This window comes from Pelophylax lessonae, assembly GCF_965119305.1.
Source record: "Pelophylax lessonae genome assembly, chromosome: 1".
Taxonomy (NCBI): Eukaryota; Metazoa; Chordata; class Amphibia; order Anura; family Ranidae; genus Pelophylax; species Pelophylax lessonae.
The window spans coordinates 810,397,406-810,406,798 of record NC_138768.1 but is presented as its reverse complement, the minus strand read 5'-3'; positions in this window follow the sequence as shown (position 1 = coordinate 810,406,798).

Below are 9,393 nucleotides of genomic sequence, written 5' to 3'. Positions count from 1 at the left end.
CAAGGTCCCTGTGCCTTCTATAGGTTCTATATCATCCATTGCCAACCAGGTTTCCTCCAGACGTTTTTTAGGGGTTCTTTGGGCTTTGGCTGATCTGATGGTACCTACATAGCTTCAGATGCAACACCACTTGGCAGAGCAAGCAGTATTGCATTGATAATCTTTTTTAAGCTCTCTATAAGGGAGCATTCGTCCCACTGATCATCAATGTACGGGCCATTTCTCCTTACTGACTCTAATGATTTGCTTTTAGCAAAGGTTCTCAGAGATCTGAAAATTATTTAAAGGGTTCCTCTGGAGTAAAGAGGTTGAGAAATGATGTTCTGGATTTTACTTGAAGCTGCACTAACCGATTTCACAGCAGCACCACCTCTTGGTGAAATCTAGTATTGGTCAATAACCATTACTTTACAGATTTACAGTACAGCTGTACAGAGAGCCCTCTAGGCAGTTGGGACTTTTGTACCTAAACAGGAAATTCCCTTTAACGGAGGTTAGAAATTGATAGGAAGTGGCCGTCTGACATTGGCGTAGTGCCTAGATTGCAGTTGTATACATCCATATAAATGTTTTATATTCTGCTTGAAGCCAGGACACCATTTAGATGCTGTTGGAAATTGTTACCATATGACACCAACTACAGTGCAGAAGGGCCTGGTATCATACACAGCGCGTCACTGCTCACCAGATATTATTTTGTTATATAATATAAGGGTTGCACATGTGTATATTCTGAATAAACACACAGCTTAAATTGATTTGTGTTTTTTTTTTTCAAATAGTTTTTATTGAATTTTGCATCAAAACAAAACATAAAAACAGTATACAATATACAGTCACTCGTTCAATAATATAAACTACAGTGTGTAAGAATAATCATTAGGGAATTAGAGCTGCAGTGTCTAAAGAGAGCATAAACAACGTTACCAAGATGGGTGCCAGAAGATACATCAAACATTAGGTCTATTGCGTGGGGTACCATGAAGCCCATGCCGCTCATTTGTTATCAAAGGATGTTACGGACGAAGCTGCCCTAGCATGTTGTAAACGTTCGTACTGGTAATTGAGATTTACCTGGATCAGTACTTCCCTGTGGCTGGGGGCCAAGTTATCCTTCCAGTGTCTCGCTATAACGAGCTTGGCCGCCAGCAACAGGTGGGTCACTATGGATTGGTACTCTATGGGGTAGTCGTGACTTCCTATGTGCAGGAGTGCAAGAGCGGGGTCTGGTTTTTTAAGGATGCCAGTGATCTCCGCCATGACGTGGAAGATTTTCTTCCAGAAGCTTGATATGCCAACGCAAGCCCAAAAAGCGTGTGAAATGTTTGCCACGATTTGTGTTTTAATCTACTTTTCATGAGGAAGTACTGGTTATTATGGTTTTATGTCCTGCTACTGAAGGGTCAGAAAACTCTCAGCAGGAAGTGATGTATAAACTCATGCATGGGTGTAAATTCCTGCATGCAGCAAAGCAACGTTCATGGATTTATGCCTGTGTGCATGCATGGTTTTATCCAAGAACGGCATCGATCCATGTACAGCCACTCATTACTAAGGGCAAGTGACTCTCCCAAGCGTGAAATATTATGTCAATTTACATCAGATGCCTATAGAATCCATGTACACAGGGCCTTAGGGCCAGGTCAAATTAGCAACTTCTGTACCTGTGATCTGTAGCATTTACAAATCTTCCTGCTTGTCTTATCTGGTGATTTGTAGCTGGATAACAGGGTTTCTTCTCTAGCTGACTACAGTGCTTCTCCTAAACATCTACAAATCACTGATGTGCCATGGTCATCTGCAGCGGCATTGGATAACATGAGTAGATAGAATTAATAAATCTGTCACTAGCTCCAAAACCCTGAAAAATGTCAGTGGCTTGGAATTTTAGCTACAAAGACCTTTCATTAACTGCAACGTGTGTTTTTTCTGGCAAGAAAATGCTATGGGAGAGTTGATACAAACTGCAGCTACATAATCTCCTTAATCAGCCTTAAATTTCTTTATAACCTCACAGCCTCCAATCAGATTTAAGCTTAGATTTCTAGTGCACATTTAAATTGGACAAGCTCTGTGTGGCTGAAGATGCTTCTGCTACAGCCGTATTGGAAGGTGAGCGTCTGTGGATTAAGCACTCTAGCCTGGAGGTCTGCTTCCTTCCCTGGCCTGGCGCCAAGTTCCCCCTCTATAGCTGGCTCTTGGGATTGAGGAGAGGACTGACGGGTCCTTGCTCCTCCAGATCCTGGTGGGAAAAACCCACAAACTTTCCTGGGCAGTACAATAAAAAGATCCACTCTCCTTCTCACGATGTCTGTCTATTGGGATCTGTAGTGCTGCAGATATCCTCCAGAATGCAGCAGTCTCTCCAAGGGATTACAACATAGGACGATCATATTGGCGCAAGGAAGGTAGATAATGCTGGCCATACACCAGCCGAAAAATCGTTTGAAAATCTGTCATTTGGTCCGATCGTCTGTTTTTCGTCCAGTTAATGGGCACAAATAGAAAATCGTTTTCAACTTTTCAGAGCCGAAAAATCGAAAGAACAGTTTTGAAAATCTCCCGGCCGAACGATAAACGAACGATAAATTGAAAGGTTAAGGTGTTTCTCGGCCGACCTGTTTACACTAGGTATATGTGACAAACTGAATTAATTTATGTCCATTGAACGATTTATCTTTTGAAATTCGGTCATTACATGATGGCACGATCGTCTGCTCTCACAGCTGAGTTTTCATTTTTCGAAAATGAGTTTGTCCGATATTTCAGCTAGTGTATGGCCAGCATTAGGCTACATCCCATAGGTGCTGTTCATATGAATAGGACAATAAAAGTTCTATTTAGTCCTTGAGGAAGTTCATGTGCTGGCTCCTTTAAATGGCTGCTCAGTATGCAAGCAAGAAGAGGCTTGTGGATCGCTGGGAAGAAAACACAAGCGCCATCTAAGTGTAGCACATCAGGTATTTATTAGCAAGTAATGTAATAGTACTCAAAAAACTCACATGTGGTAAAGCATTAGAAAGCACTGTGGTGCATGTCCCCCTATGGATACGGATCCCTCAGGATGGCCTCGGCAGCTGCGGCTGGCAAGGATGCAGCCGGTGGGCGACAGGACATCCCGTGCCTTGGCAACTCCCCTGCACCCGGAAGTGAACGTCACGTAAGGCTGTGCGGACACATCGCTGTACACAGGACGTGCCATCGTCCACCGGCCTCATCCTTGCCAGCCGTAGCCGCCGAGGCCATCCTGACGGATCCCTATCCATAGGGGAACATGCACCACAGTGCTTTCTAATGCTTTACCACACATGAGTTTTGTGAGTACTATTCCATTACTTGCTAATAAATACCTGATGTGCTACACTTAGATGGCACTTGTGTTTTCTTCCCAGCTCTCCAAGGGACTACATGTCCCAGTGTGCAGTGCAGCAGCCCAATGTCATTCTCCTCCTAAATCTCAGAGTCTCCTGCATTATATTCCTGCATTATAGAGAGGCTGTTTTGGAAAACATCTCCCATTATCCCAAGCACTCCACATTAAACTCTGAGATTGTTTGGCTAGCTCTCGCTACCTGTTAGTTCCTTTTCTCTGCTGATAAAAAAAAATCCCAATAGGCGTATATTGATTGGTTTGCGCAAAAGTTATCGCGTCTACAAACTTTGGGATATTTTTATAGAATTTTTAAAAAAATTATTTTTTTTATTAGTATTGGCGGCAATCAGCTATTTTTAGTCAGACTGGGACATTGCGGTGGACAAATCGGACACCTACATTACAGTGATAAGTGCTAAAAATATGCACGGTTACTGTACTAATGACACTGGCAGGTAAGGGGTTAACATCGCTGATCAAAAAGTTAAATGTGTACCTAGGGGGGTGTTTGCTAACTCTGTGGGGGATGGTCTGACTGATGGAAGACAGAAATCCGTGTTCCTGTTTAGCAGGAACACACGCTCTCTATCTTCTCCCCTGAGAGAACGGCAATCTGCCTTGTTTACATAGGCAGACCGGCGTTCTGCCTCTCTTAGAAACGATCGGCGGGTCCCAGAGGATATCGCATCCGCTGGACCTGCTGATTGGCTCCTGCTGTGTGCAACCACAGCAGGAGTGGGTCGCTGGTGGTGTGCGTGCATGCCCCAGACCAGGAAGAAGATGCGTTGTACAGGTACGTTCTTTCGCACAGCGGGGCCGCTTGGCCGTAGTAAATGTGCAGTGGGCGGTCCGGAAGAGGTTAAACAGGCTTCTCTGGCTCCCAGCGTAACAATGTAGGTAGGGAAGGGGATGGTAGAAGAATCTGCATCTACATGAAACAGCCTGCAGCAAGCTACAATAGCTTCATAGAGAACATTCTGAACAGCGATTCTCTCACTACTTGCAAAATTGTCTTAAATGGTCAACTTAGCATCTCATGCTGTAAAATGATAGCTGGCAGCAGCTGTAATGTTTCTTTAAAGCTGATATCCAGCTTTTGCTACACTTCACATAGTTTGGACTGTTTGGACAGAGAGGCGGACTGATGATGTCACAACCCCTGACTCGGTTGAACCCGGAGCACAGTGTGGTATGCTGTATGTATTTGTGGCTATATACAGTTTATAAAGCACATCCAGCAGCGTCACATGTTAGTGAGGGACATAGTTTGTTTGAGCCAGCTTGAAAATGTAGCAAAAGCTGGAGTTCAGCTTTAACCACTTGCCGACCACCCGCCGTAATATTACTGCGGCAGGGCTGCTCGGCTGCATCCAGTCACGTAGTACTACCTGACTGAGTGCATGTTTAGACACAGTGGGAGGCGGGCCGAGGGAGGAGCGGCGGTGATTGCCACTGCCCTCCCGCAATCGTCTGAAAAACGGAGAGAAGACCCACCTGCTTATGTAAACAAAGTAGGCGTATCTTCTGTCAGGCAGGCAGGGAAAGATCAGCAGTTTCAGCTAAGCAAAAACTGTGATCTCTCTGTGCCTGTCCCAGAACCCCCCCCCCCCCCCACCACACACACACACAGTCAGTAAGCATATTAGGCATACATTTAACCCCTCTGGTCACCCCCAGTATTAGCCCCTTCCCTGCCAGTGTCATTTATACAGTAACAGTGCATATTATTTAGCACTGATTACTGTATTAGTGTCACTGGTCCCCAAAAAGTGTCAAATGTCAGTTAGGAGCCCGATCTGTCTGCTTCAATGTCGCAGTTCCGCTGAAAATCGCAGATCACCGCCATTACTAATAGAAAATAAATAAATAAAAAGTCCAAAAATCTATCCCGTAGTTTGTAAACACTATAACTTTTGCGCAAACCAATTAAAATACACTTTTTGGGATTTTTTTTTTTTACTAAAAATATGTAGCAGAATACAAATTGGTCTAAACTGATAAAAAATTTAATCTTTAAAAAGTTTTTATTGGGAATGTTTTATAGCAGAAAGTAAAAAATATGACGTTGTTTTTTCAAAATGGTCGCTTATTTTTTTGTTTATAGCGCAAAATCTAAAAACCACAGAGGTGATCAAATACCACCAAAAGAAAGCTCTATTTGTGGGAAAAAAAGGACATCAATAGTATTTGGGTACAGCTTTGCACGACTGCGCAATTTTCAGTTAAAGTAACGCAGTGCTGAATCGCAAAAAATGGCCTGGTCATTAAGGGGGTAAAACCTTCTGGGGCTGAAGTGGTTAAGATAAGAAATGTAGGAGTATGAAAGAGAGAATTTAGTAAAGCTTCTTCTCGTCTTGTGAATACAAAATTGCATATTTAAAAAAAATATATATATATGTTTATCAATTAGCGAAGGCTGATATTGTTTGTTAGAGTCCTGATGCATTGCGGGGGGACGTCTCTATATCTCCACGTGTGTGGGAGTCCTTGAGCCCTCACTTCGCAAGGTCTCCCTCCTGGGAAATAACAAGTTTCCTACTGTATTTTTATGCTTGTCTATCCCGGACTGTACTACCTGACCACTGGGACTGTTATACGGTTTCGTACCGTTTTTCAATTATTGCTATTTTGTTATAACACACGTTTGTATGCTGAAAACTTTCAATAAAAATCATTGAAAAGAAAAAAAAAATAAATAAAATTGAATGGTAACAATTCAAAATAGAGGTAGCAACTACCTCCTGATGAAACACTAATTTCAAAGCTGAAGGCCAGTACTGCATTGTTCTTACAGAAAATAAGAGTGTGGTCAAAACATTGTTTCGACAAAATAATTTCCCAGATTCATTTAGTCTAATATTATTAGAAATATTAGATTTTGAAAAGCAACCTAACTAAAATATTTTGAATGGAGGTTTCTTCAAGGTAAACTGCAGAATTTTCTCATGAGGGGTAGATTTTCAAATGTATATTTTTACAAGAAGGATAAAGAAAATATACTTTTCAGCTTCTTTTTGTCCCAGCATAAAAAGAGTTGTTTACTCACCATGTACTCCTCATAGTTTTGGCCCATTTGTTGTCCCTGCCCATAAAAAATGTATATTGTCATAACTGTATAGCCCCAGAATTAAGCATTTTGTTTAGTATCTGTAGAAGGAAGTACATTGTTTAGCCTGTGTAAAACCCATTAAAAAGTTTCTACCCAGTCACTATGTACCAATGAAAAGTAGCAGAACATATTCATAGGGGTAATACAATTGGGTCAATAACCCCTTGCTGAACAGCATCCTCAGCTCAGGGCAATAATTGTGGCATCACTGTAACCTTTTGTATGGGGCTTCCAAGAGTTCCCTCTTCTTTAAGGGTGGAACAGTACAACATCACCCACTTGAGAACTGTAGGCACGACCCAGCCTGACCTAATTAGATTACATCCTCGCTATCAAACCCATACTCACCACCGGCATCTGTCCCTTTGACACTGCATACAGGTGATCAAAGAACTTCCCCCTAAAGGAATGACCGTCCACAGTTTGATTTTTAACAAGGTAAACCCTTTACTGCACAATAACACAACTTCTACAAAGGCATCTCTTGGTAACTTTCAACATCTATAGAGGTTACTTCTCGGTGTCTTCAGCATCACATCCTCTTGTACAGATCCAAATGACTAAGCTGCCTTGGAGAGACATATTGCTTAAACGTCTTTATACATATTCTTCCCTGATCAAAATGCACTCACATGTTGTAATCTGTGTAGGCTCTAGACCAGAAGGGTCCCTCTGTTGCCTGCCCTAAAGCCCAGTCATTCTACCCACTACTGCTTGTTTGCCCTAGGTAAGTGTCAGAAGGAGATTGCCAATCAACCTAAAATACCTTACATCCTACTACACTAATTCCTGTGTATTATTCTGCTCAGTCTTTTTTGACCTCTGGAAAAGGAAAAATAGCCCGGTCCCTTTGTCTTCAAATAACAGCATATTGCCTAGTCCCTGGGGTTTCAGGAGAAAACAGACTGCCTATTTCTAGTGGCACCAGGAGAAAGTATATTGCACAGCTCCCCACTATTACTCTTTTGGACCCAATCCTACTGTACTCACCCTGTGAGGTGGCCCATCTGTATGATGTTTAAAACCTACAGCAGCAAAACTGACATTTACAAAGAAAAACAAATGCAGTTTAAATTGGTGAAAAATTACAGTTTTGACTGCTTTTAATCAGTTTGTCCACAAATGGCTGAGGATTCCCTTCATCTGTAGCAGACCCTTATCCTAGATGTTCTGAAATAGATGTAAATTGGGGACCCCCACACACAAAATAAATTAATAAAAGTGAAAATAAACCTATGCGCTACCAAAGGAGAAAAGGAAACAGATAACCAGGAGGAGGTGAGAAAAAAGGAATGGAGCACCAGAGACCTACAGCCAATAGTGTAGTGTCACCACATACAATAAAGACAATGATAAAAGCAATAAAATCAGCACAGGTACTCTATAGTTGGTGAACCATCACTATAAACAACTCAATTAATAATGCATAAAAAAACAATAGATATCAAAATATAAAATGTCCAATCTGTGCGGTGATAAACAGTGCCAAATTAATAAATAAATAGATAAAAATATGAAGGAAAAATATGAAGCTCAGTAATAAGCGTGAAGATCTGAAATCCGTGAACCCAAACTTAAAAGTGGGGCAGAAATGAAGGATAACAATGATAATTGCCAAAAAAAACGGGGGGAAGTGGTGAATTCTTCCAATAATAGATGTGAATATCTTTAAGAAGTGCTCAATAATAATCACTGGATGGGCACAAAAGCCACTTCCCCCCGTTTTTTTGGCAATTATCATTGTTATCCTTCATTTCTGCCCCACTTTTAAGTTTGGGTTCACGGATTTCAGATCTTCACGCTTATTACTGAGCTTCATATTTTTCCTTCACATTTTTATCTATTTATTTATTAATTCGGCACTGTTTTTTACCTCACAGATTGGACATTTTATATTTTGATATCTATTGTTTTTTTATGCATTATTAAGTGAGTTGTTTATAGTGATGGTTCACCAACTATAGAGTACCTGCGCTGATTTTATTGCTTTTAACACAAAATAAATTGGGATTGGGTCTCCCCTAAAAATACATTCCAGACCCTTGTGCTTGATGAGGGTCTTGTATGATTGTCCAGGGGGGCCCCCAAATTCCATACCAGTCCCCTAGGGTCTGCTATGTGTGTTTAAAGAGGAACCCCCAAAAGGGGTGCGGTCCCAAAAATATATAACAGACCTTTATCTGAACATACAGGGAGGCCAGGAAAGGTCAGGGGGTGAGAGTTCAGCCCCCCCTCCTTTACCATACCAGGCAACATGCTCTTAACAGGGGCGTCGCACCTTGCCCCCTGGCAAAGCACCTTATCCCCATGTTGATGAGGACAAGGGCCTTTTCTCTACCTGCCACTTTCTTAGCAACCATTGACAGATAGGAAGCTCTCATAGGTAGAAATACCACTACTTTATACTGTATGTTCAGATGAATACCCAAAACAGCCAAAGTTTGGTTAAAACTTGTGTTAAGACCAAACCATGAGCTCACCTCTACTGCCAAGATTTTTGTTCAGACATTACTTGTTATAGGACAGTGATGGCGAACCGTGGCACCCCAGATGTTTTGGAACTACCTTTCCTATGATGCTTATGCACTCTGCAGTGTAGTTGAGCATCATAGGAAATGTAGTTCCAAAACATCTGGGGTGCCAAGGTTCACCATCACTGTTATAGTGTGAAAACTGTGTCCCAACTGTGCTCCAGTTTCCATTATTTCGCACATGCCCTTGATTGAGGCTAAAAGCAGCCTTGCTGACACACATTTGGCAGGTATAGCCCACTGTTGTCACTATCAGGAAGCCAGTCCAGAGCAAAGATGTGCAATCAGTGCTGGAAGGAGTGCATGTGGACGGGAAGTGGCTTAAAAATGGCTGAAGGAGCAGCAGCACTGAAATACAAAAGGTATGTAATTAATTTAGA